The sequence below is a fragment of the Hemitrygon akajei genome, chromosome 6 (genome assembly GCF_048418815.1).
Source record: "Hemitrygon akajei chromosome 6, sHemAka1.3, whole genome shotgun sequence".
NCBI classification, from domain to species: domain Eukaryota; kingdom Metazoa; phylum Chordata; class Chondrichthyes; order Myliobatiformes; family Dasyatidae; genus Hemitrygon; species Hemitrygon akajei.
The window spans coordinates 168,242,389-168,268,712 of record NC_133129.1 but is presented as its reverse complement, the minus strand read 5'-3'; positions in this window follow the sequence as shown (position 1 = coordinate 168,268,712).

Here is a 26,324-nt window from a genome sequence, read left to right as displayed (position 1 = left end):
TGAGTAAAGACTTTTAAATTCTGTGACAAGCATTCACATAGGTGCTTCTATTATATATCAGACCTATTCCTAAGCAGTTTCATACCAAATACTGCATTGTTGAGGAAGTGTGGCCTATATGCTCTGTTTCCACAAAAGGGACTACATTGTGATTGTAATTTGTGTGGCTTCACTTCTTATTTTCTGTGCTCTCCATCACAGAGGGAACGATAAATGATGCATTGAATCTCAAGGGATTTAGAGTCAGTTTTCTCTTTGTCTCTATTAAAATGTTACACTCCTGTTTTTTATTGCCTTGGAAAAAAAAAGGGTGTCATAATAGTGGCTGCCAGCTTTCCAGCTGGGAATATAAATGGACAGTTTGCATTCTGACAGTCAAGTCTCACAGCAGCCTGTTCATTAATTCCACTGAGGCTGCAGTTAGGACAAGGGTTGAAGTGACATCTAAGGACCCAAGCAGTTTGTACGTGCTGTGCATTCCCTCTGAATGTTAACCAGAGCTCGAGGCATTAATCCAGCCCACTACTAAATAACTTTGTGTCCCTAGTGTAAAGTGGCCTGGGTAAAATAATTACTTGGCAATAGAATGCACTTCATCACGTTTAAATTAGATTTTAGTTATTCGCCGCTTCATTTTCACAGTAATCTGGTTAGGAGACCGATTCTAGGCAGCTGTGATTTATTGTGAACTGTAGAAGATTTTAAAAGGAAATTGAGGGTTTTTAATGAAACAATGGGAGCTGCTACAGGTTTGATTTTCTTTATTTACGTTATCTTGTGATGCAAAAGAACTAACAAAAATTTTTTAAAAATACTTTTCCTCTTTACATGCAGTTAACTTCTGCATTGATTGCTTTGTTCTGCTTGGGTATGTAAGCATGAGGAGAAAAAAATCAAAAGCTTATACGTTTAAGAAAGTTCAACTATACTGTGATTGACAGCTGGGCCAACCCCAACAGATTTTCAAAATCACATATATTACCCTAAGTATGCTGATGAGAAGTATATTCAGAATATAAATGTGTATCATATCTCTGATGGACACTGCTTACATTGCTAGATTTGAGGGGTTTTCTTGAACAGTTAGCATTTATTGATATCCTGTAAAGCAGCCTATACATTGCTGTTATTATTAAGGTCTTTATTGTTCGAGTTCAAGTTGCAGCCCTTTATCACATTTAATCTGTTAATTGGTGTCAACCCACTAAACAGTAAATAGCATTGTAAACTGTGTGGACAACAGTATTATAAAGCAATAGGCAAAATTGTAGTAAGTGGATTTTATTGTCAACAGTGTTCAATCATCCTCTTAACATGAAAAGACAGAGTCGCTGATTAAAATATTGAAATAGTGGAGGTCCAAACAGAGTTTATTTATTATATAATTTAATGTCTTTGCACTGTACTGCTATCACAAAACAACACATTTCTTGTCACATAAGACAGTGATAATAAACCTGATTCTGATTCATATCACTGATATGAGAGAGCTGTTCACTGACCCTCAAAGTTTAAGATTCAAGGTTCAAGTTTATTTATCATGTACATGAGAAATTTGTGTATATGTCTGTCTTTTATCTGTTCCTTCCTCTCCTTCTGTTCCCTGTTCTGCTTGTCATGCACATTGCTTATTTTCCCAGACATGCTGCTTCACAAGAAGATTGTCTTCTTATGCACCAGTGTGCGCGATCGACTAAACTCAACTTGTGAAGTCAGCAATCGTCTGCAGCAACCTTGTAAACCTTTGCAATTCAACATCTCCATAGAATTGTGGCAAAAACTAAAAATCAACCAACATGGTCTCTTTAAATAATTTTATATCCATTATCACCAAGAGGCCACTTGGCCCATGAAGACCATGCCAGATCCTAAGGAATAAACCCATTTAATTCCTTTCCCTTTCTCCTTACTTTCCTGCAACATTCCTCTCAACATATTCTCTCTCACATAGAACCATCAACATTTCTTTAATTCTGTTTGTCTCTAACCTGCACTCATGAAATTCACCTAACAACATGACATGGGAGCACTTGGAGAAAACCCACATGTTCACAAAGAGAATATGCAAATTTAGTGTAGACGGCCCTCGAGGTAAGGATCTAACCTGATTCCCTGGAGGTGTGAGGTAATAACACTAATTTCTGCACCGCCATGTCATCGTGTTAGTGGAGTGCCCTCCCAGCCACCTGAGGCATGTTCCATGGAGTTTCAAAACAGAAAACTATAGCAAACATTTTGCAAGTTTAAGGGACATCACAACACCATAAAAGATAGCTATCAATTTTATGTTTCTTCTTTGCTTCTAGAAATAAGCTTGTTTAGATGTTTTCTCCTATCAGTGCGGTTAAAAGGATATATAGTTAAGTGCATCACGTACTGTCACTCCAATGACTTCAACATTAATTTAGTTGATAGAACTAAATCATGCTTATGCAACTCTACATTGGTCTAATATCAGGGATGAAATTTTGGACATTGAAATAAATTCTGATGCTTATTAATGTTTTCAACAACGGTTCTCTTAAAATATACTTTCTGGCAATCCCTTGTAAAAAATGTCTACCATATGAAAACATGAGAAAAATGATTCTTCTTTAAATTTTTATCTGTCTTTAAACCTAGCTTACACTGTACCTGTGCTCTGTACAGCAGCTTCAATATCAATGTGATCCCTGAGCTTGATGGTTCACTGCATGGAAGCCTCTCTCAACAAGGTAGGAGGATGGAAGTGCAATGAAGAGCAGTTTGGCTCTTCTCCAAAGACCAGGAAACAATATGATGGTGTAGGCACATACCACAAAAGCCGGCATTTTTGAAAAAACATTTTTGCTTCTTCATCATTTTGAATATCAACTATTTTTTTCTTGCAAGCTCTCTTCCTGTTCTTCCAGCTTGCAAAGATATGGTTTAGTTACCCAGTCCAGAATTTCCAGATCATTCAATTTCTTGGTATAAGAAATATACCAAGGTATATTTGGTACAGGTATAAGCAGGTATAAGCAGTACTCTTGCAAATCACCATCTGTGAAAGACAGTGCCATACTTTCCATGCAGGGAAGCTGTGAGAACATTCTTAACCCAACGTTTTGGTTATATATTTCCAATTTTCCAATAAAAGTGGATGCTGCTCCTTTTGCCTGGATTAAATTGAATATTTCACCCTGATTTTTCATACTTAGAATGTTCATTTTGAAATACAGATCAGCTAGGTATGCCCCATCTTCAGGTAGAAGTTCAGTCTTGTTTCCCAAGCTCTTGTCGACGTTGGGCAAAAATCCAACCACAGTATCAGAAGGATCAAAGAAATGTTTTAAGCAGCAGCCTTTTGACTGCCAACACACTTCAGTGGGAAGAAGCAAGCATTCAAACTCTTCATTGTTACTTTGGCATTACTGGCAAAATATTCTGCTACTTAATGGATGAGCTTTAATTTTGTTGATAGCAAGTATTACAAGAGTCATGGTTAAAAAAGTCACTGCCTGAGGTTTTTGGCTGTAAGATGTTCATGATAAATTACACAATAGATTGCAAACACACATGGAATTTCTCTTTTCATAAATGCCACAAACCAGCATGGTGTTCCATCTATCGCACAAGAAATCATGTTCCTAATCAGAATACTTTTATCCTCAATGTACATTTTGAGCTCGTCATAGATTGATTCTCTGTTGATATTTGTTCTTAACTTTTTACAAAAGAGAACTTCTTGGAACCATAGAACCATAGAACTTTACAGCACAGAAGCCCTTCTTGGCTGTACCGAACCATTTTTCTGCCTAGTCCTACTGACCTGTACCTGGCCCATATCCCTCCATACACCTCTCATCCATGTACCTGTCCAAGTTTTTATTAAATGTTAAAAGTGAGCCTGCATTTACCATTTCACCTGGCAGCTCATTCCACACTCCCACCACTCTCTGTGTGAAGAAGACCCCCACTAATGTTTCCTTTAAACTTTTCCCCCTTCACCCTTAACCCATGTCATCTGGTTTTTTTTTCTCCCCTAACCTCAGTGGAAAAAGCCCATTTGCATTCACTCTATCTATACTGATGCACCATCAATAACTCACTCTGAGATGTAAGAAGCGAGATATCGGCTTTTATTGACTGGAAGAATGAACAACACTACATCCTGGAGAATGAGGCCGGGCATCAGGCCTCAATCGCCTTTATACAGGGGTCTGTGGGAGGAGCCACAGGAGCAGTCCAGACAGGTATATGTAGTTCACCACATATACCCATCATAATTTTATATACCTCTATCAAATCTCTCCTCATTCTTCTATGCTCCAGGGAACAATGTCATAACCTATTCAACCTTTCTCTGTAACTCAGTTTCTCAAGTCCTGGCAACATCCTTGTAAACCTTCTCTGCACTCTTTCAACCTTATTAATATCCTTCCTGTAATTCAGTGACTTCATAAGCTTTTCCATTTTTTGAATAACCGTACGTATGTCATTAGCAATGCCTCATTGTCTCACACAGTTGACTCATTCAGTTGTATCCCATATTCTGTTTTTTGTAGCTCTGTGCATAGTTGATACTTAGTGTCTTCACTCATTTCTTCAATACGGCAAACTACAGAGTTATTACTCAGAGGAATTGATTTTAAAATTCTGGTATCCATTTTGAGAACAGTGGTGAGCACTTCTGATACAGCAGGCATTAGAAATATTTCACCAATTGTATGAGATTTTTCACACTTTGCTATCATTTTGGAAATGTTATGAGAAGCAATGAGACCACTATCCAGGTTATTTTTAGTTTTCTTGGTAATTGACTCGAGTGTGCAACACTTTCAAATGCTTCTTTCATCTTCTGGAAGTGAGTAATACAAAAAGTAGCCTTTTCAAGGTATCTTTTACGGAAGTGTTCCTGTAATCTTGATGGTTTCGTGGCTTCATTAGACAGTATGGTATTACAAATAAGACACATGGAGCATCGCTGATCCATTGGGAATGAAATAAAACCGTACTCCAGGTGTGTAACATTTTTATTGTTGCACTTTCTGTAGTTTCTGTTTCTTAACAGGATTAGAACTCAAGGCTTTACCACCTTCAGATACATAGGGATTGTGCCGTAGGTATTCATCCATCATTGCAGGGGTTAAATTAAAATAATAAATTAACACAAACTGGAAATGCCTATCAGACATTGACAATGGCAGTGAATTGACAAGGTCAGTCAGGTCTTGTGCCTTAAGTTAAGGTGCTGCCTACTGCCCCCTCCCCATGAATCTTGAACGTTCCCCCCGACAACTTCTATTTCCCCTATTGCTCTCTTAGGATATGTAACCACCCTCTTGGGGGAGAGGATGGTACTGCCCCCTCTGGGAATCACTGTTCTAAGCCTTACCTCTTGGGATCTAACTGGTACACTGTGGTCATGAATAATTTGAGATATGGAAAGGTCAGGGCTTTGGATTCTATTGGAGATAAACAGACAAGAATGATTGAGCAGCTTTCTAAATAACACTGATATTTGAAAAAGTTAAATACCTTGAGCCAGTAAGTAAATGAAAAGTCTAAGGTTGCCAATGTGAAATATAAAGTATCAGAAAATCAATATCATTTTGATATATAATTTGTTTTTAGGTTATACAATGCATTGATTTTGGAATCTATGCTTATAGCCTAGAGCTTTAGAATGAACAAACAATGGAATGTTCAATCAAATTTGATTTTGATTCAATGATGCAGGAGTACATTAATGTCACACTGGTATTATTGGGGTAAATTGGTCACCTAAGATATTAAAATGGCAGGAAATGTGTGTGTTTATCGTCATAGAATGACACAGCATGAAAACAGGACTTTGGGTCCCAACTTGTCTATGCTGAATGCGTTGTCCAGCAAGCTAGTCCCATCTGCACATGTCTGGGCCATAGCCCTCTAAATCCCTCCTATATACTAATCTAGCTGACTTTTAAAAAAGATGCTAATGTGCCCACTTCAACCAATACTTCTTGGAGCTCATTCCAAATATGCATCACCATTTGCGTGAAGAAGCTGAACTGGCGCCCCTTATAAATCTCTTGCTTTTGATCTTAAACCTGTGTCCTCTTGTTATTACCACTTCCTACCTGGGTAAAAGACAATGTGCTTTCATCTTGTCTGCTTCTCCTGATCTTATATACCTCTTTCAGGTCACCCCTCAGTCTCCTACATACCTGCAAATAAAGTCCTAGTCTATGCAATCTCTCTTTGTAACTCAGATCCCTAAGTGCAGGTAGCATCCTGGCAAATTTTTTCTAGTTTTATAACATCTTTCATATAACGGTGACCAAAACTGTACATAATACTAAAAGACTGGCCTCACCAACACCTTATATAACTTCAACATAACTTCCCATCACCTATACTCAGTGCCCTTACTGGTGAAGGCTAGCATGCCAAATGCCTTCATTACCCATCTATCTAGCTATGACACCACTTTCAGTAAACAATGCACCTGCACTCCTTGGTCGCACTGTTCCATAGCACTATCCAGGACTCTACTATTCACTGTATAAGTCTTACTGCAGTTTGATCTCCCAAAGTGCAATACCTCACAATTATCTGGATTGAAAGCCACTTGTCAATCTTCAGCCCACATACCCAGCTGATCAGATTCCCCAGTATTTTTTCATAAAGTACTACACTGTCAATAACAGCCTGAGTCCACTGGAGGCCTGGCGCCTGTGGGTCTGCAAATCTGTAAGTCCACTGGAAGCCCAGAGGAGGCCTGTGCTGGGACTGAAGGCCTTTATGTGTGTCACAGTGGGTGAGTGGGAGGAAGGAAAGAGGTTTGTTTTGCTAATGTTGTTTTGTTGTTCTTGTTGATGTTGTTGTTTGTGTTGTTCTGCTGAACATTGTGGGCATGCTACGTTAGTGGCAGAATATGTGGTGACATTTGCAGGCTGCCCTCAGCACATCTTGCGGTTGTGTTGGCTGTTAACACAAATGACACATTTTACTGTATGTTTTGATTTGTACATGTGATAAAATAAATGTATTTGACGGGATCAGACCAGCTATTTTAGTATCATTTCCGGACTTGCTAACCATACCTCATTAATTCACATCCAAGTCATTTATATAAATTGCAAACAACAGCAGTTGCACACCACTAGACACAAACCTTCAGCATTGACCATCATTTTCTGCTGCCTACCACTGAGCCAATTATGAATCCAATCTGCTTTCTACCATCCCCAACTCCCACTTCCAGCCACCAGATCCCATGCAATCTAACCCTCCAGAGTAGCCTGCCATGAAGGACTTTAAACGGTCTCACACCTCTACAGCAGCACATGCCTGGCAAGATTATGCTCCTCTGTAAGCATTCAAACAGTGTGTTGGAGGAGTTAAAACCCAACATCTGACACACCAGACAATTATACTCCTCGACCAAACTCATCGTGCTAAGAAGCAGTGAGTACTGGCACAGGAAAATCCTTAGCAACACACACAGGATGCTGGAGGAACTCAGCAGGTCAGGCAGCATCTGTGGAAAAGAGTACTGTCGATGTTTTGGGCCTAGACCCTTCATCAGGATTGGGGAAAAAAAAGATGAGGAGTCAGAGTAAGAAATGGGGTGTGGGGGGTGGGGGGGGGGGGGGAAGAACCACAAGGTGATAGGTGAAACCGGGAGTTGGGGGAGGGGTGAAGTAAGGAGATGGGAAGTTGATTGGTAAAAGAGATACAGGGCTGGTGAAGGGAGAATCTGCTAGAAGGCCATGGAAGAAAGAAAAGGGGAAGGAGCACCAGAGAGAGATGATAGGCAGATAAGGTGATAAGCTGAGAGGGGGAAATGAGAATAGGGAATGGTGAAGGGGGGTGGGGAGGCACACCCGGAAGTTCGAGAAATTGATGTTCATGCCTTCAGGTCTAAGGCTACCCAACCTGAGTGTGGCCTCATCATGACAGTAGAGGGGGCCATGGACTGATGTGTTAGAATGGGAATGGGAATGGGTTGCCACTGGGAGATCCCACTGTGTGTCCAGGTAAGCAGCTCTATGTACAGGAATCTTTGGTTTAATTATGAGAGGCATAGAGTATACACAATTATGAGTAGAGTATTCTAAATTTTAAGGGGTATTAAGTGTACGAAATCATGAGGAATATGGGTAGGGTAAATGTAAAGCAACACACATAAGATGTGGGAGGAACTTTTTAGGACAGGTCTCAGCCCGAAACATCAACTGTTTATTCAATTCCATAGATACTGCCTGACCTGCTGAGTTCCTCCGGAATTTTCTGTGTGTTGCTTTGCATTTCCAGCATCTGCAGAATTTCTTGTGTTTAGGGTCAATGTAAGCAGGCTTTTTCCACTGAGAATAGAACTAGAGGTCATAGGTTACGGATGAAAAGTGGAACATTTAAGGGGAGCACGAGGTGAAACATCTTCACTCAGAGGGTGGTATGAGTGTGAAACAAGCTGCCAGCAGAATTGGTGGATGTGGGTTTGATTGCAACACTTAGAGACGTTTGGATAAGTACATGGATGGGAGACATATGGAGGACTCTGATCCAGGTGCAGATCAATGGGACTAGGCCAAATAACATTTGGGATAGACTAGATGGGCCAAAGAGCTTATTGCTGTGCTGCAGCCCATTATGACTCTAATTGCTGATTCCTCCTGTCAGCCCGATGTCTCTGGGCATTTCTCTATCTATTTTCTGACTGCTGCCGTGCATCGATTTTCAACTGGAGCTCCACTTTTCTTGGCTTCCCTCAAGGTGAATTCACTCCGGTGTTGGGTGGCCTGGTAGTATCTCTTCAAGACTGGAAGGCATAGGGTAGAGGCCATGAAGACTAGGACGAGAAGGATTGTAGGGAGGAGGAGGGGTAGTGCAAGAGGATCTTTTAAGGAGTATGTTCATCATTTGCAATTGTAGCATTGTGGTACTGGAGGGGTAGAAAGAACAGTAGCCAACATTGTGGTTATCAGAAGCAGGTATAGACTATACTTTGAGGTAAGTGTGTTTTAAAGTCTTACTGTTCTTTACAGTCTAGAGCAGTCTAGAAGAGCTGCTTGCCAAGCTGCATGCAGACCAGGCTTTCCTGAGTTCAGCTGGCCCTCAGTGAAGATTTCAACAGTTCTGACACATGGATTGGATGTTCACAAAACAGGGTGATTCACTATTGGCAGAGATGAGACCATGTTTCTCACCTACTTTAGTGAACTAGTGGGCCTGCCATATGGACACAACCAGATTTCTTGGTCCCACTCATTGGGAATCATTCGAGAATTGTAAGTGGAATTAGAATTGGCTTATTATTCTCACATACTGAGTTACAGTGAAAAGCTTGTCTTTCATACTGTTCATAAGGATTAATTCATTACCCAGTGCACTGAGGTATTATAAGTAAATCAATAACAGAATACAGAATCAGAGTGTAACAGTTATGGAGAAAGTACAGTGTAGGTAGTTAACATGGACCAAGATCACTGTACTAGAGAACCATTCAATAGTCTTATAACAGCAGAGTACAACCTATCCTTGAGCCTGGTGGCACATACTTCTAGCTTTTGTATCCTTTGTCCAATGACATGCACGGATTATGGATTTCAGAACTAAGTAAGAAGATGTGAGAATTAAATTTTTTTACTCAGAGAGTCATGGATGCCAGGAATTTGCTACCTGGTATGGATGTAGAGGCGAATACATTAGAGGCTTTTAGGAGATGTTTGGATGGGAACGCGGATGTAAGGAGAGATATAGATATGGTTTAGATAGGATGGATTAATGTTTGAGTGTTTTTGATTTACTTTTTTATCTGGTTTGGCGCAAACATTGTGGACTAAATGGCCTGTTCCTGTGCTGTACTGTTCTATGAACAAGGATAGAAACATGGGATGGGTTTCTGTAGGATATGACCAGAAGAACTCCCTTGAATTGCTTTCATGGTTAAATTAGCCCTATGTAGAAGGACTGTAGATTGTTCTTGAGGAAGTTTGATAACAGGATTACAAAATATCATTAAAAGCAAATGTAGTCTGGTTTACTGTGATTTCTAAATATTTAACTGCATATCATTTTGATAAGGACACTTCTACTAACACTTTACTTAACAATCTGCACTTGTAACGTGCTGATTATAAACTGATAATATGATTGAATAGTGATAATATGATCTAAAGAAAGCATACATTTAGCCCTCTGGAGATCAAACAGGCAACTCATTGGCTAATTGACCACTTTTCACATTTACTAAATATCTGAGCTTTATTGAGCTTTCTGAGGTGTTCCATGTAATTTCTGACTACAGTTCTGCATTTCAAAGGGCAATCGTCAATCTTGTGGTATTGTTTTAGCAACCTCTGAATCATTTGTTTTTCTACAGTTAAACACATTTGGCAGACATCATAAATTAAATCTGTCCTGGAAAAGACTCAGTTCTTTTGTTCCTCTACAAGTATGCTCTAACAAATGTTGATTTTGCATTCTGACTCCATTTTTGACACTCCTATCACTTGTCATCTAAACAGAATTTCTTGAGAAACGGTTTCCTCCAAAGTCTCCAGCTAGCAGGCTGACAACAATTTATATTCCGACTGGGTAGCCTCCAACCTGATGGAATAATCACTGAGTTCTCAAACTTCCAGTAATGGCCCTCCTGCCCACCCCTTCACCATTCTCTCACCTTACCTCCTTGCCTGCCCATCACCTTCCTCTGGTGCTCCTCCCCTCCGTTCTTTCTTCCATGGCCTTCTGTCCTCTCCTATTAGACTCCCCCTTCCCCAGCCCTGTATCTCTTTCACCAATCAACTTCCCAGCTCTTTACTTCATCCCTCCCTCTTCAGGTTTCACGTATCACCTTGTTTTTCTCTCTCCCCTCCTCCAACCTTTTAAATCTACTGCTCACATTTTTCTCTCCAGTCCTGCTGAAGGGTCTTGGCCTGAAATGTCGACTGTACTTCCTTTCCATAGATGCTGCCTGGCCTGCTGATTTCTTCCAGCATTTCGTGTGCGTTGCTTGGATTTCCAGCATCTGCAGATTTTGTCTTGTTTGGCAGTAGATTATGACAGTTTGGCTACTAAAACCACATGATATATTACATATTTGACTTGATATTCCGTGTCAGAATCAGTTTTATTATCACTGACTTAGATGATGGGAAATTTGCTGTTTTGTGGCAGCAAAGACATAAAATTAATATAATTGCAAAACAATAAATAATAGTGCAAAAATAAAGAAATTATGAGGTAGGGTTCATGGATTCATGAACGGTTTAGCATTCTGATGGCAGGAAGGAACAAAGCTGTTACTGCATCATTGACTGTGGGTCTACAGGATCCTCTAACTCGTCCCTGAGAGTAATAAGAAGAGGGCATGCTCCATATGGCAAGAAGCCTTAGTGATGGATGCCACCTTCTGGGGCACCATGTTTTGAAGATGTACTCGAAGCTGGCTGAGTTTACAACCCTCTGCAGCCTCTGCATACCAGGCTGTGATACAATCAGTCAAAATGTTCTTTCCCATCCACGTATAGAAATTTGTAAGAGTTCCTGATGAAATTCTAAATCTCCTCAAATTCTTAATGAAACAGCTGCTGGGTATCTCCTACTGGAATTTCAATTATTTCCTTTTTAAGTTCTTGCAATCTCCAAAAGCGGCAAAAGTCCTCCTTAAACAGGCTAAATGTCCTATTAAAGTGAAGCCTTTTCACAGAACTCAGTAAACGTTTCTCTTGTGGTAAGACCCTCATCCAACGAATGAATTAAAGAAAAAAAGCATCCGGGAAGATTTTAATCAAGTGCAAGGTAATATATTCTGGTAAAGTAATTGAGAGTTCCAATGGCACAGCTTCAACGGGGAGTAAATTGAGAAAGAGCCTGCGGTATGGGCACAAAATTGGCACATGCAGAATGGTGAGGGAACTCAGCAGATCAGGTGGCATCTATGGAGAGGAATATACTATCAAGGTTTTGGGCTGAGACCCTTCATTGGGACCTGTTTATTCCTTTCTGTAGAAGCTGATTAATCTGCTGGTCCTCCAGAATTTTCTATGTTTTGCTCTGGATTCTCAGAATCTGTAGAATCTCTCATATTTACCAGTGCAGATCACTTAAGATGGCAAGACAAGTCAGCCAAGTCTATAGGATGCTGAGCTTTAAAACATTGAGTGCTAAATGTAAGGGCTATATTCCTTCAGGAATTCAAATAGGTGTTTGGTTTATAACCAGGGAGGATTTGAATGAAGCAAATAAGGTAAATCAATCCCAATGACTCAAGAATCAAAGTCCATACAGCACAGATTTAAAACGATTAACAAAATAAAAGTAAGGAAAATCGTCAATGCAACAAATGATAAGGATTTGGAATCTCTCAGTGGTGTGCTGGCAGTCTGGTTTGAAAAGCAGCCTTCATAACTGATGGGATAAGTATGTGGAGGAGAAAAGGCTTTGAGTTTGAGGGAAAAAAGAGTAAGGACTAAACAAGTTGTTGCTTGAAAAGGCAAGCAGAGCAACATGGTGGCAGAACTGATTTTATAATTAGAAGAACAAAGCTGTTAATCTGAAACAATATGTGAGTCTGGACAGTTAGATGCTTACACTAAATTTGCTGCAATAGCATATGAAAATACAGACTTGCGTCCCTGTCGTTTATCTAATCGAGGAAGTTCAGATCTTCTGATTCTGTACTGCCTGTGAGAGGAGTAAAACCTAGCCTCGACTGCGAAGAGCAGCCTTGGCTGTTAAAGCAATAGGTGTTCAATCAACGTAGCTGCATGTTGACTGTCTGCTGGATCAAACCTTGAATAAATCAATGCTGCAACCCGTCTGCATGATGCTCGCAAGTTCATTTGTTGCCATGGGAACATGGGCCTTGGGAACTTCTTGAGTCACATGATGAGCTCTGGGAGATTCTCTTCATTCTCGACATGACCTTTTCCTCATAGAGAATTTACTTTTGTAGAGCAAAAGATAGTGCATTGATTTTATTTGCTAATAAGAAAAAAACATTTCCACAAAGCCACAAAATGACTCCCTGGTAACAACCGAGGTTTCATTTTGACTTTAAACTGATTTAGATTACAGAGTTACTTTAACAAGACAGTGTTAAGTAAAATTAGTAATGACCAAATGTTACTCTTGAAGACTTTGGAAGACAAATCAGAAAATAAAAAGGTAGCTGCAAGTAAAATCTGTGCGTCATGACCAAGTCTGGTCTTGCCTAAAGCACCATAATTTGGAATGGTGCACTCAAAAGGTTACATTAAAATCCACAAGTCCTCCCATTTAGAAAGAACAGCTAAAATGAACAGTTATATCCGAAATTGTTTCGATCGGAATCAAAGATATTCATATATGTCTGTTCAACTTCCCCTGTCAAGGAAATCTTAGATGATTTGGAAGTTCCATTCGAATCATATTTTAATTGCAAAAGAAAATAATATTTCAAATAATATATCATTGGTATTTACTTGTTCCAGAAAACCTGTAGAAACTTAGATTCCTAGAGAGCAATTCAACAGTCCTGCTGAAGGGTTTTGGCCAGAAATGTCAACTGTACTCTTTTCCATAGGTGCGACCTAGCCTGCTGAGCTCCTCCAACATTTAGCATGTATTGCTTAGATTTCCAGCACCTGCAGATTTCCTCTTACATGTGAGCAAATAAACTGAATATTTCACTTGAGAATTTGTTATTTGATTCATGAGCTGAGCATTCACTTCATGAAGTTAGTATAGTCAAAAATATGTCATCATAAGACAAAGAATTATTTAGAATAAGCTGATCATTAGCTCCAACTGATCCATGTAATTCCTCTTCACATCTTGTGACACATAGGGTGGTAATCTTGCTGTTTCTTTACCATTTTGTCTGTTTCTTACAAGGCCAATTTGCTAGCTCAACACTCAATTCAACACAGATGGAAAGTGTACAAACAGCCATCCAGATTCGAACCTGGAACCACTCAACTCAAAGTCTGGTGTTGATGCCAGCACACCACCAGGCACTGATCCATGCATCCAATTTATTCATTATCAGTTACGAGGTAGCTAGAATGATGGAATAATTTAATACAGTTGTGAAATTGAATTTGGGAAACTATGAACTAGGTACACAGTAGAATTTGCATTTTGTGATCCCTCCTACTTGACTACCACCTATCTAGAATCACCAATCCTGATTGGTGGCCTTTTACTCTTTCCAGGCACCTTATGGGTGCAAAATTTCAGCTACTACCATATCCCATATAAAATACCAACAAATGAATTATCTGCAGCAAGCAATTTTGCTTTAGATCATCTCGCCATTATTTTCATTCAAATAAATAAACTGATTGAGTATTTCACAAAATCTGTAATGAAGCTAGACTTGATTTGTTGCTGCTCTCTAGTGGAAGGGTAACAGCATTCTGGTTTCTTGTCCCCACACTGGCAGCGCAGTGTGAACTTTTTGAAAAGGACAACTGTAAATCGTACGAAATTTAACTTCATAAGAGAAATTCAAGGTTGTAAATTTTGTGAAGGAGAACTAGAACAGAAATCTTTAAATATTAGTAGGAGAATTGAGAGATAATAAACTAGTTAATGTTTGGGCATACGTTGATATTGATAAGAAGATACATACTCGCCCTCGCTTCCTTGGGACTTAATCCTGAGTTTGTTTGTAATCGAATGACCTCCGATGTGGATCCTGTGGGGTTATATCCTCCTCATTTGATGAATCTTTTACCCTCATGTTTAACAACCCCAGTAAAAGAAAACTATAAATACATACAATGTACCCTTGGAGAAGAATTCAATGTCAGTCACTGGGAGTGAATTAGTAGCACCACCACAGACTGAAGGACCTGGGAGGTAGTGAGTGAACCAATACAAGAGGTAAACTGACTTATCCTCATCTTCACCTGTCTAATCTTCTATTCATGATAGCAATGGTAGAACTAACTACTGCATAGTACTTGTGGAGACGAAGTCCCTCGCTTCAATGAACCCTTCCCCTGTTGTCAACCCTCCTCCTCTTCTTGGACACCCTACTCTGGCTCTCTGCCTGGATCTTTTCATCTCAGATTGCTGATGAGACATCAACTGTCTCAACTTCAGCACTCCTCTCTCCTCCTCGAACCTCACCCCCTCTGAACAGACTGCCCTCCACTTTCTCTGCACCAATCCTAACCTTTCCATTAAACCCGCAGACAAAGGGGGAGCTATTGTAGTGTGGTTCATGGACCTCCACTTTGCTGAGGCCAGTCAGCAACTCTCAGACACCGTCACTTCCCTCATCAACTCTGGAACACTCCCATCCACTGCCATCAAACTAATAGTTCCCTTACCCCACACTGCTCGCTTCTACCTCCTACCCAAAATCCACAAACCAGGTGTCCAGGTAGGCCTATTGTCTTTGCCTGCTCCTGTCCCACTGAACTTGTGCCCTCATACCTCAATTCTATCCCTTTGGTTCAGTTTCTTCCCACCTACATCCGCAACACTTCTCATGCCCTTGATCTCCTCAGCAAACTTTCAATTCCCTGGCCCTGACTGCCTCATCTTCACCATGGATGTTCAGTCTCAATACACTTCTATCCCCCATCAAGAAGGCCTTAAAGCTGTCTTGACAGAAGAACCAAGCAATTCCCCTCCACCACCACCCTCCTCCATCTGGCAGAACTGGTCCTCACCCTCAACAACTTTTCTTTTGGCTCTTCCCACTTTCTCCAGACTCGAGGGGTAGCCATGGGCACCCACATGGGCCCCAGCTATGCCTGCCTCCTTGTTGGCTATGTAGAACAGTCCATGTTTGAAGCCTTCTCTGGTCATATGCCCAACTCTTATTCTGCTACATTGACGACGGCATTAGTATCCATGCTGAGCTCGTCAGTTTTATCAACTTTGCCTCTAACATCCACTCTGCCCTTAAATTCACTTTGTCCATTTCTGACACCTCCCCTCCTCCTTTCTCAATCTCTCTGTTTCCATCTCTGGAGACAAGCTGCCAATCAACATCTTATATAAACCTACCACTTCCCATGGCTATCTTGACAATACCTCTTCCCACTCTGCCTACTGTAAAAATGTCATTCCCTTTTCTCACTTCCTTTGTCCCCACTGCATCTGTTCCCAGGATGTGGTTTTCTTTACCAGGACATCCGAGATGTCCTCCTTCATCAAAGAAAGGGGTATCGTTTCCTCCACTATTGAAGCTGCACTCACCTACATCTCCTCCATTACCTGAACATTTGTGCTCCCCCCATCTTCCCATCGCCATAAGAGTAATATTGTTCTTTTTGTCCTTACCTACCACCCCATCAGCCTCCGCACTCAACACATCACCCTGTACAACTTGTACTATTTTCCAAAGGGATCTTACAGCTAAACATATCTTTACCTTCCTCTCCCCCACTCCTGGCTTTCAGCAGGGCAGCAGGGATCATGCCCTCTGCAATTCCCTTGTCCATTCATCCATTTCTCCATCCTCGTTAAGCTCCCTCCTGACACTTATCCCTGCAAGTGGCCTAAGTGCTACAACTGCTTATTGATCTCCCCTCTCACCTCCATTCAGGGCTCTAACCCATCCTTTCAGGTAAGGCAATACTTCACCTGCAGATCTGCTGGGGTTGTCCATTATGTCTAGTGCTCCTGATGTGACTTCGTCTATATTGGTGAGACGGATTGTAAATTGGGGGCAGCTTATAGAGCACCTCCACTCCATCCGCCACAAGCGGAGCTTCCCAGTGGGCAAACATTTTAATTCCAATCCCCATTTCCATTCTGACATGTTGGTCCACCTCAAGGTGGAGGTGCAAAACCTTATATTCTGTCTGGGTAGCCTCCAATCTGACGGCATGGTATCAGTCTCTCCTTCCAGTAAAAATATTGCACCTCCTCCCTTTCCTCTATTCCCACTCTGACCTTTTACTTCTTCTCACTTGCCCCTGAGTCCCGTCCTCCTTCCTTTTTCTCCCATGGTCCACTCTCCTCTCCTATTGGATTTCTTCTTCTCCAGTCCTTGACCTTTCCCACCCAGCTGGCTTTGCCTATCACATTCCATTTAGCCTCTTTCCCCTCCTCTGACCTTTTTATTCTGGCGTCTTCCCGCTACCTTCTCAGCCCTGAAGTAGGGTCTTGGCCCAAAGTGTTGTCTATTTATTCATTTCCGCAGATGTTGGTTGACCTGAGTTTCTCCAGCTTTTTATTTTGTATTTGTTGCTCCTTTTTTATAACACCCATTTTGAGATGATAGAAAGATGCTAAATGGAACAGTTGAAACAGCTCTGGTAGCTCAAAACTGAGCAGATGATACTAAGGTAGGTGGCGTTGTGGATAATGAAGTAGGTTTTCAAAGCTTGCAGAGAGATTTAGGCCAGTTAGAAGAGCGGGCTGAATGATGGCAGATGGAGTTTAATGCTGATAAGTGTGAAGTGCTACAGTTTGGTAGGAATAATCCAAATAGGACATACATGGTAAATGGTAGGGCATTGAAGAATGTAGTAGAACAGAGTGATCTAGGAATAATGGTGCATAGTTCCCTGAAGGTGGAATCTCATGTGGATAGGGTGGTGAAGAAAGCTTTTGGTATGCTGGCCTTTATAAATCAGAGCATTGAGTATAGTAGTTGGGATGTAATGTTAAAATTGTACAAGGCATTGGTAAGGTCGAACTTGGAGTATTGTGTACAGTTCTGGTCACCGAATTATAGGAAAGACATCAACAAAATAGAGAGAGTACAGAGAAGATTTACTAGAATGTTACTTGGGTTTCAGCACCTAAGTTATAGGGAAAGGCTGAACAAGTTAGGTCTTTATTCTTTGGAGCGTAGAAGGTTGAGGGGGGACTTGATAGAGGTATTTAAAATTATGAGGGGGATAGATCGAGTTGACGTGGATAGGCTTTTTCCATTGAGAGTAGGGGAGATTCAAACAAGAAGACATGATTTGAGAGTTAGGGGGCAAAAGTTTAAGGGTAACATGAGGGGGAATTTCTTTACTCAGAGAGTGGTAGCTGTGTGGAACAAGCTTCCAGTAGAAGTGGTAGAGGCAGGTTCGGTATTGTCATTTAAAGTAAAATTGGATAGGTATACGGACAGGAAAGGAGTGGAAGGTTATGGGCTGAGTGTGGGCAGGTGGGACTAGGTGAGTGTAAGCGTCGGCATGGACTAGAAGGGCTGAGATGGCCTGTTTCTGTGCTGTAACTGTTATATGTTATATGGTTATATCAACAAGGTGCTGTGTTCTATCAGGAACAGAATTTATACCATCAAATTCCATAACCCCATAGTTCAGCATATCCTTCATTCTAGAAAGCCAGGGATCAATGGTTCAATGAGGAATGTAGAAAATCATATTGACAGCAGCACCAGGTGAACCTAAAAACTGATGAGGTCCCAGTCTATTGAGGTTGCCTGGTAGGGATACTGTGTGCCAAACAGGAAAAATAACACGCAATAGAGAGAGCTAAGCAATCTCACACCCAACTTTTTGGATCAAGGCTCTGCGGGAAATATCATACAAAGTCGTGAATTATGTGGAGAACTAAGCAGCAAATAGGAAAAAAGAGGCTCCCTCAATTCTCATGCAAGCACTTAAGAAAAAAACATAAAACACTGACAACCAAGTTCAGCCAGATGTGCCAAGTGGATAATTCATTTCAGCTTCCTCCTGAGATTCCCAGCACTGCAGACACGTCTCTTCAGCCAATTTGATTCACTCCACAAAACATCAAATACAGACTGAGACCACAGGATATAGAAAAGTCTATGGGATCAAATAATATCCCAGCTGTGGATTGAAGTTCTGTGCTCCAAAATAGCTGGAAAGTAGGATTAGGCTGGAGAGATTTTTCAACCAACATGGGCAAATGGGCATAGTGGTCTCCTTCTTAGTTGTCACTTTTCTATGATTCTACTTAATGATTCTAGCCTCCATTGCAATTGAATGGCAGAGCTTGTTTCTTCCTTTAATGTCTCCACTTTTCCTTTTAAAAGTGGATGGGGTCCTGTCACAATCCTTGATCTAAAGCTGCATTTAAATGGCGGTTCTTTACAGCGATGGTTCCTACTCCCAGGGCTCATTGACCGGCTATTTTCTGAGGATCGCCTTCAGGTTTCGGAGGCTCTGCAGCCCTGTGGACGAGTTGATTCTAAGCTGATGACACGATGACATGAGAGAAGGTGGAACATTGCAAACAGCAGATCAGCTGTCGGATGCCTCAGTATTTTGATCTCGCTCTCATGTATGTATATATATATATATATATATATATATATATATAGATAGATATACTCACGCACACATATATATGGTTGGGGAGAGTTTGCTGTGATCAGTGAGCTGTTTATTGTTTTGTTAGTCTCCCCTCTCATTGTGTGACCTCTCTCTGCCCCTTTATTAGGGAGAGTAAGAGCCTGCGGCATGTAGAATTTGTCTGAGGAACAATTAGTTTTTGTTGTACTGCACATCGTGGTCTCCCTTTAGGGGTTTGCTATTGCTTGCTTGATGGGTAGAAGGTGCTGATGCTTTTTGCTGAAACTAAGTGGGGGAGTGCGATGGTTGAAGCTTTGCTGCTGATTGTGCATGGGAGGGAGAGAAGGGGGCTTTGGGGGTTTTAACATTTTTACTGTAGCTTTTGGGTTACTCTGTTTTCATGGATGTCTGTGAAGAGCAAGAATTTCAGGTTGTATAATGTATGCATTCTCTGAAATTAAATGGAACCATTTGTTAGTCAATACTGAGGACAATTAAGAATCATTTCCATAACTGATGGTCTACAGTCATATATCAGAGACTACAGATTCTCTACTCTCAAGAACAATACTGAATCAAATGGATTATTGCTGCAATTTGATAATAATTAATTTAAGTACTACTGATCTTTTTATATATTCAGTACATAGTAAACATTCTTTGTTTCTCAATTTTTCATAAAAAGGCAAGCGGCTTCCACATACAAACTAAGGAGCTGAACAGATGTGGGATGTTATAGATTATGCAACACACACAAAATGCTGGAGGAACTGAGCAAGCCAGGCAGCATCTAGGAAAAGAGTATGGTCGACGTTTTGGGCCGAAACGTTGACTGTACTCTTTTCCTAGATGCTACCTGGCCTGCTGAATTCCTCCAGCGTTTTGTGTGTGTTGCTCAGATTTCCAGCATCTGCTGAGTTTCTCTTGTTTGTTACAGATTTTGAGTAGCTTTATTTGTCACATACATCAAAACAGTAAATGTGTCGTTTGTAATGTGCTGGGGGCAGCCCGCAAGTATCTGGTGCCAGATTAGCATGCCCACAATTTATACTAACCCAAATCTATACATATTTTTGGGAATGTGACAGGAAGCACAGAAGAAACCCACACGGTCACAGGGAGAATGTACGAACTCCTTACAGACAGTGGCGGGAATTGAAATGCGACCTCTCAATCACTAGTGCTGTAAAGTGTTACGCTAACTATTATGCTGCTGTGTCACCCACAACAGGTGACCCAATTGAAGACCAGGATGTTAACCCCAGTCTTCAATTAGGTCACCTGTTCTCACATATTAGAGCTGCTTTGTCCTTTCCCGGGGCTTCCAGAATTGGAAACTTGTGTTTCAAGTATTTTTTGTCACTTCATTCTCAAGAACGGCCATGCCATCTACTCTATACTGCTGTGACGTGTACAAAGAAGGCTGATTAGGCCGATTTCACAAGTTCCTTTCGTAGACGTGTCAGAGGTGTAGGAATGCAGCTGAATGGGTGATTCTTGATTTTTGAGATCCTCTTTCCTCTTTGCTTCTTCCATTCTAGCTTCATCATATGACCAAGAACCATACCTGTGGTCCTCATGTACCAGTTTCAAAGGTACGTGAGGACTCTTCACCAATTAAATCAAATGTCTTTGCATATTAGTAGTGAGAAAGCACAACTTCTATAACTGGCTAGTCAAATGGTTCAGTTCAATCTTTTCGGAGGTTTTAGATATTAAGAACTGATTACCTCAGAGTCAAAGTTCCACTGGGGATATTTAGCTTCTTTCTTTTCCATTTTTTAAATTAAAAAAAAAAATTTCATTAAACTGTCAAGCACATGAAATACGCTAAAATTAAATGATTAAATAAGAGACATTCTCTACTGTATGATGGATTCATTTCTGCAGAGCTCAAAGGCAGTGAAGCAAACAGATTTTAATAGCATCCTTGGGTGCAGAACCTCATTTTTTAATTTGAACCTGCTCTAAATGTGTGGGACGCTCAGTTCCATTGGGACCGTCGCCTTTGCTTTGTGATGTCAAAATCATGCAGTTCTGCCTTCCGGCTAAAATAAATAAAATTACAGTGCGGTAGATGCAGGCACACAGCCAGGAAGGTAAATAAGGGCTGCAGCAGCCATGAAATTGTAGTAAAGTGTCTGTAATAGTCTGATCTAATGCATTTGAACAAAAAAGATAAAGTGTCCAGTTGTAAGTGTTGTGCTTGCTGTCGTTCTAAGGACTGATACTGAGGAAATTGCTTCTTTTGTGCATTTACCAACTGTTTTCATATTTATATTGTTCATGTATCAGGTTAGGTTTATTGCCAAGGCAGGAATAATCCATTTGTGTTAAATTTGGCTAATAAATTAAATCTGCTTTTGGAGCTGTAACATGCTGAGGTTGGAGAAGCCTGGATGATTCTCCCCAGAGCCGAGCACAGGCCCAGTCATTGCAGCTGCTTCATTCTGCCTTTCTATCATGTGATGGGATTAATATTTTAAAACCACCCTATCCTTTCTTAGGGGAATCAGGCGGTTCAGACGGTTTGCAGCAAGAACTCATAATATTGTAGCTTGTAATATAATGCTGGATCAGAGTAATTCCTGGGGATGTGCTCAAAACATTAAAATCCATGACTGAATTTGATTTAGCTGTGATCTTGCCACTGACAGGCAGTGAGTGAACACACCGCTTGGGTTATTTACAATCTGCCAACTTGAACTTTGCATGACGCTGTTATTATTTGTTATTTCTATAAAGGTAAAATGAAATGGATAAGATGCAACAGCGGATTGGCCAGAACCTCACCTAACGATCATTGGAAAACCAGCCCAGTGATTTTACCGATAGGATGCTGCCAGAACTGGAGCAGAACCATATAGACCAGAAAGTCATAGAGTATTGAGTTGTACAGCACAGAAAAAGGCCCTTCTGCCCATCACATCCATGAGGACCTTTATGCCCATCTGTACAAGCCCATTTTCCTGAATTAGAACCGATTTCCTCTATGTCTTGTCCATCTAAAAGTCTTTTTAACATAATGATTGTATCCAGTTCTACCATTCACCTCATAGTGAGTTCCTGGTAACAACTTCTTGCTCTCAAGTTCCTTTTAAACCTCTGGTTTTCTGCTTTTTTTTTTTGGTAGTGCACATCAAAACGATTCTGACTACCTACCCTTTCTATACCTGCTATAATTGTGCATTCACCATCCCTCACCATTCATCACTCCTGGGAAAACAAATCCAGTCTATCCAACCTGCCTTCCTTACTGCCTGTTATGCCACTGGCATCTAGGGCAGCAATGAAGGTCATGAATCTGCCTGTTTTTTTCTTCTTGCCAGTCATCACCAGGAATGTTTCCCTTCCCTTTCACTGAAACAACTAATCCCATCATCTTTTTTTTTTAAGCAGGATTGCACAACTTCATGACTTGAGCCAGTAACATTGTGGTACACTGAGTTGCAAATCATTAAACATAGACCTGTATTATTGTGTTCAGTTTGTTATTGCTTTCAATCTTCTGTGATGGCTAGATAAAGAATTGGAAATCTCGATCAGGAAAGGTATAGAAGAAATAGCACCAATTGTTCCATTGAGTACCTTCCCTTGAATTACAATCTTCAACTTTACCACTTCGCTTATAAATTTTTAGTGGCATGTTGTCATGCCATTTTAGCATTGATAGAGTGGTACACTATCAGAGATCTGATGAATATAGATTATTACATCAAAGAACAGGCCTTTCGGCCCACAATGTTTTGCTGACCTGTTAGCCTACTCTAAGCTCAATCTAACCTTTCCCTCCTACATAGCCCTCCATTTTGATCTCATTCGTGTGTTTATCTAAGAGTTTGTTAAATGGCCCTAATGCATTTGCCCCTACCACCAGTGCTGGCAGGGCATTCCACACAACTACAACACTCTGTGTAAAGAACTTCCCTCTGATATCTCCCTATACTTTCCTCCAATCATATTAAAATCATGCCTTATGTTAATAATTTCTGCCCTGGGAATATTCTACGGCTGTCTACGCCTCATCATATTGTACACCTGTATGATCCACCGTTGCTCTAAAGAGAAAAACCCTAGCTCGCTCAACCTATCTTTATAAGACATGCTCTCTAGTCCAGATAGAGTATGTCTAGTTGGCTGCCCATATCCGGGCAGTGGATGTGGTCTATATGAATTCTAGTAAGGCGTTTGACAAGGTCCCTCATGGGTGGCTAATCCAAAATATTAAGATGCATGCAGTCTGCAGCAAATTGGCTGTTTGGATTCAGAACGAGCTTGCACATAGAAGACAGAGAGTGGTGGTTGAAGGAACTTATTTGAGCTGGAGGTCTAAAATTCATGGAGTTCAGCAGGGACCTTTGCTGTTTGTGATAAATTACCAGGATGAAATTGTAGATAGGTGGATTAGTAAATTTGCAGATGAAACCAAGATTGGTGGAGTTGTGGATAGTGTAAATGTCTGGCAAATAATACAGTATGATATGGATCAGTTGCAGATATGGGCTGAGAAATGGCAGTCGGAGTTTAACCCGGATAAATGTGAGGTGTTGCACCTAGGTAGGGCAAATGCAAGAGGACAGTATACTGTTAGGGATAAGTGTTGTTGAGCAGACAGACCTTGAGATTCAAGTTCATATCTCCTTGAAAGTGGCTACCCAGGTTGATAAGATGGTTAAGAAGGCTTATGGAAAGCTTGTTTTTATTAGTCAAGGAATTGAGTTCAAAAGTCAGCAGGTTATGTTGCAATCTTATAAAACTCTGCTTAGGCCATATCTGGGGTATTGCACTGCCTGATATGGTGGGAGAGGCAAATACAGTAGAGACTTTTGGATGGGCACATGGATGTAAGGAAGATGGAGATATACGGACATGGTGGAGGTAGGAGGGATTAGTGTTTGGGTATTTTTTGATTGCTTTTTAGCTGGTTCAGCACAACATTGTGGGCTGAATGGCCTTTTCCTGTGCTGTACTGTTCTTTGGTTCCAAGGTTGTCAAGCCGAGGAGTGATAGTGGGAGCTTGTTCCTTACGGCATGCACCTCAAATAGCCTCTGCCAACCAAGTCCAACTCCTGGCCTTCTTGTGTGGCTTAGCCTCTAAGCCCAGTGGAACTGTTTCTACTGACAGGAGAAGGGGCAAAGGTGAGTCCCAGCACCTTAAAACCAGTGCTTTGGGTAGATAGAACTCGTCAGCCTGGGAAGGCAGTCCACCTAAGAGAGGGAATTCTCTGATTTCAAACCTCTGCTGCCTTGCGGCCATACCCATTTATGGGAAAGACTTTGAGAGTAAACCCTGAGGACAAATCCGGAGCTGGAGTCCCTAAGGCAGTCTGACGTTGCCTTCGACCTCACTCTGGCAACTCCTGTGACATCACTGGTGCCAAGCTGTATCGGCCCTTGGACAACATCGATGACATGGAGAAGGGAGTCTTGCTACTTGAGCAACTGCCAGTCTTCCATACAACCTTACCCAGGCCTGTGCCCTGGAGAGACTGAAGCAAGACTGTCCAGGTGCAGATCAATGGTCTTGCGAGACTAACGCATGCGATCCACTGTTCTTTGCTCTATGTTCTATGAGTTATTACACCTGTGCTTGATGATCAACACTGGATCATAGTTATACAGTCCCCCAATTTTAGTATTTCTATTGACTGCACCTTTAGAACCGATTCACATTTAAGATGTTCTCATAATGAGATGGTGGTGGACTTTAGGAAGACTAAGCCTGCACTTCTCCCTGTTACTAATGATTATGAGGACATGGATGTGATGAGGACCTACAAGTATCTGGGGGAGCACCTGGTTGACAAACTTGAATGGAGCACCAACACAGGCTGTGTACAAGAAGGGGCAGAGCTGCCTGAGGAGACGGAGGTCCTTTGGAGTATGCAGGACTCTCCTTCACATGTTCTACCAGTCCGTGTCGCCAGTGCAATCTTCGATGTGGTGGTGTGCTGGGGCAATGGTGTCAACATAGGTGGTGCCAACAGACTCAACAAACTGTTTAGAAAGGCTGGCTCTGTTAAATGAGTCAAACTGGACACATTGGAGGCTGTGGTAGAACACAGGACCCTACAGAAACTCCTGGCAGTTCTGGACAATGATTCTCACCCTCTGACTACCACCTTGGCTGAACAGAGGACCACTTTTAGTAATAGACTAAGACGACTGCACTGCTCCAAAGAGTGCTACATGAGGTCATTCTTACCCTCAGCCGTTAGGCTCAATAATGAGTCATCATTATTGATGATTCCCTCCCCCCCCCCTCCTGTTAGACTGTTTGAGGTAACTTATTTTTATTCTTTCTTTATTTCTCTTCTAATATTTGTATATCTGTGCACTTGTAATGCTACTGTGACACTGTAATTTCCCTGTGGAATCAATAAAGTAACTTTAACTATAATGGAAACAGGTGTCAGTACTACTGTTGAACTGGGTTTTCACGTTGGGAATGGTAAAAGCGGCGGCAAAACCATGAAGCTATGTTCAGTTCTTTTGTGAAACTTAAATGCTTTTGCATATTAAATTAATCAATTTTAGTAAAACTCCAGAGTGAAATTTAGTAGAACCTATTGTTTTTACAGTTTGTAGAGCACAGCATAAATGAATACCCTTACACTTCAAAATCAGTAGTGCCTCCTGTATATATTTTTGACAATTATTAGCCATCAAGACTCAAGAGAACAAATGATGTATTGGCCTGGCATCAGCTGAAGGTACATTTAGCTCTTCGAAAATTGCTGCTCTACTCCCAGGATAATTTAATAAAGATGTATTTAACATTCATTTGGCAATTTAAGTTAGAGGGAATGGCTGAATTTGCAGGGAAACTCAGTGGGACAAGGCTTTAAGTAGTATATAAATGCATTCTTGGGGTAGAGTAATAAAGAATATCAGATGTTGGATGTTAAATCTCTCCTTAGATTGGCATCTATTTTACTTTCTCTCCACGTTGTCGGTATGGCTGAGGAAAATATTGGTGCAGCGCTTAACTCTGTTCAACAAACAATTTAAAATGTGAAGATTTAACACCAGTTGTTACTGGAAAATAACGGTACAGATTATAGTCACAGCCACCCCCTTGCCTTCACCTAATATAACCTAAGTTACACATAGATGAACCACATAGATTGCCCACATGATTGGTCT